Source organism: Perognathus longimembris, chromosome 3 (genome assembly GCF_023159225.1).
Source record: "Perognathus longimembris pacificus isolate PPM17 chromosome 3, ASM2315922v1, whole genome shotgun sequence".
Classification (NCBI taxonomy): Eukaryota; Metazoa; Chordata; class Mammalia; order Rodentia; family Heteromyidae; genus Perognathus; species Perognathus longimembris.
The window spans coordinates 18,301,164-18,304,517 of record NC_063163.1 but is presented as its reverse complement, the minus strand read 5'-3'; the positions used below and the strand labels follow the sequence as shown (position 1 = coordinate 18,304,517).

At 39.8% G+C, this 3,354-nt stretch overlaps 1 pseudogene; it reads left to right on the top strand.

The window, feature by feature from the left end:
- Positions 1 to 767: 767 nt before the first annotated feature.
- Positions 768 to 1,666, top strand: LOC125347847 (annotated as a pseudogene).
- Positions 1,667 to 3,354: the final 1,688 nt, after the last annotated feature.

Here is a 3,354-nt window from a genome sequence, read left to right as displayed (position 1 = left end):
AATCCTTGAAGAATGGCTCAATAAATGGTTTGGAACTTGTAAATGATGGTCATGAAATTCAAATTAATTTCTGAACAGGACACTTGGTATATAGAACACTTTCTATATATGACAATATTTCTCTTTTTAGCAATGCTTTCTTGTCTCTCTCATTCTGTGAATAATACTATAAGTAGGCAGACAGCTTTGAACTACTGAAATAAAGATGATGACCTAATAGTATCCCAGAGTCAAGTGTGTCATCAATCACTCAAAGTGGTGTGGAGTGTAGTGCAGTCACAATAATAATGATCATGGAGTTCTTGAAAATGTTGCAGAGAGAACTACTATATTACCTAACAGTCATGATCGTGGCCCAATCACCCAATAACGAGATAGCTCATGCAGGTCTGCATCACACAGCTTATACCCATGAGTCCCACAGTCCAGAGGACCCATATTTGTGTGAAAGAAAAATTAACTGGATTTTATAAGAATTATAAAAAGGAAAATTAATAATCATAACACCCACTCCTCGCCCTCATTCCCACCTTGAACCAGCCTCCACCGTACGTGACGCCATGACGCCGTGCGTGACACCATGACGCCGTGCGTGACGCCATGACGCCGTGCTTGGTGGTGGTGAAGGCGAAGGCGCAGGGGGCGGGCCCCCCACATGGCGTCAGGGCAGGGAGTTGTTCCCACTGCGCCCTCCCCCGGCTCACAGGACGCAAGAGCGGAGTCCAGGTCTGCGCCGCCCGCATCACCTTCTCCTCCAGCTCTTCTCCATGTGCCCCGGCGCTGCTGCTTCTCTTTCTCAGGCCGCCGCTTACCCCGGGCGGGGACTCTGGAAGTACTGGAAGGACCGCTGAACCTCGCTCATCAACAGAACAGAAGAGCAGACCGTTTCTTAGCTTCGGGGAAACACACGAAGAGGCTATTTCTTGTCACAAAAAGGCTGCAGCATATCTTTGGGAGGCCATGAAGCTGACAACAGTCTGAGCAGGCTCATTTATCACCGGAATTGCAAAGGGAGAGCCACATGAAGCAGCTCCTCCTTATCCAGCAGAGGTGGAAAGGGGTAAGGCGTTAGGAGCGGTTGAAAGCTCAGCAGAACACAAACAAGGACGTGGCTACCCATCTTCAGGCATCTCACAAACCCTCTGCTGAGGATGCGGAGGGCCAGAGGGAGAAACACCTCCCTGAAATTCATGGGGTCTTTGACAGAGATCCAGACACACTACTGTTTTTGCTTCAGCAGAAGAGTGAACCACCACAATCATGTATAGGAAGCAAAGCCCCCAAAGATGACAAAAACAATTATAGAGGAGCAGGCAACCACAACTGCAGAACTGAAGAGGCATGTGGAGTTCTTTGTGGCTGAGAATGAAAGATTAAGGAAAGAAAATAAACAACTGAAAGCAGAAAGGGCTAGACTTCTGAAAGGCCCAGTAGACAAGGAGCTGGACGTAGATGCTGACTTTGTAGAAAAGTCTGAGTTGTAGAGCTTACCACCACAGGCAGAGACTGCCGCAGTCTCATCAATCTGGCAGACATTTGCGGCAAATGCCAGGAAGGCCAAGGACATTCCAATACCCAATCTTTTCCTCCCTTGGATTTTCCATCTCCAGAACTTCCACGGATGGAGCTCTCTGAAAATATTCTGGAAGGACTTATGAATAATTAAAATGAAAGCCATTGGAGAGGTCAGAAGCAGAAATTATTCAGTAACAGTTCAGTGACACAGTTACTCCAGAAATGAATAAAAAAGGGAAAACCACACCTAAGGGTAATCCTGGAAACACATTTGGCGCAACATGGGAGAAGAGGCTTTCCAGGAGTTGTAAACAGTCACTGTGAAATGTGTTGCATACCAGATTCACTGACTTGAGCTAATGATTCCGACTTGGCAGACACTAAACTTTTTAGAGGTTTGTTTTCTCCTGATACAAACCAAATGGCTACCTGGAATAATTTTTTCGAGCAAGAATTTTGCTTATCTTAAGGGTTAAATGTATAAAAATAGTATGTCACGCATAATCAATCTAATGCCATAAATGATAATGCAAACCCTAAATAATATGGTAGCCTGCAGGCTGCCTTGTACCTGAAACATGCTTTCTATCATGCAATGACTGTATGCATTCTGTTATGCACATTTTGTTTGTTTAAACTATGTGTGCCATACTTTGCACTACTCATAACATGAAGATAACCACAATACTATCAGAAGAAGTATTTAAATTTTTATTTTATGAAGAAAGGACCCAAATTTTAGTTATTCTTTTTAATGAAAATTACCAGTTTACGTAACTAATCAGGGTGCATTTTAAGTTCTAACTTTGTTATATAATGCATCATTTGGAAATACCAAGGAGATGTCCTTTGTGTTTAATGATGCATGAGTGAAATAATGCTAGTTGGCAGTATTTGATTGTAAGAAATCAATAAAGTAATTGTGTTTCATACAAAAAATCATAACACAAGACCTATTTTATATTAGAAAGATGAAGAAGGAAGAAACTTGTCAAGTTCTACCCTGAATCTATTATGCCTTTGACTGCTTTAGCTGAGCCAACTGCTCTGATCAACCTTCAGCAAATTGGACTTGGGTATGGAAGTAGGAATTCTCTAACAGATGATCTGCAACCCGCACTGTTTCCTGTTCCTCTGTTAAATTTCTGATGACTGACAAGTTTCTTCTTTCTTATCTTTTCATCTACTGCTGCAGGCAGGTGTTGTGACAATTTACATTATTTCTGTAACATTGATTTTCCAGCTCTTTCTGTTGTTACTTTTTAACCATAATTCTTGAAAAATGCTTTAAGTATGTCACTCAGAATAACTTCTTTTCCATTCTCTGCATATGTTACTTCCAGGAGTTATGTATTCTCCTTATGTTGTAAGAAATATACATTTACAATTGAGTTACATTGAAATTATAATCAAACCTTGAATGGTTTTAAAACACTCTGATCCAGCATACACCAACAGTAAGAAGAATATATGGATAATGTTCTTTTAATACACTTAGGATTTTCTAAAAACAATAATGTTTATATCATCAAACTCATATTTTCACTCAGTAATAATATTGAACAATATCACTTAATGGACAATGTGATCAGAATAACAAAGAGTATAAATGAATAGCTACAAAATGTTTTTTATAATGTAATAGATAAAAAATACAATTACTTTAAGTATTAGATAACTTGATTATGCATGTCTTAAATTATTGAGTTTTCAGTGATTAAATTAAATGTAGTTATTAACAATCTTTGCAAGGTGGCTCCAAATGTATTTCATCACACTCATGAAAGGAAAGCCACTAGTTAGTCTTTTCTAAAAAAAATGAGCTTTGGTCTCTTTTAT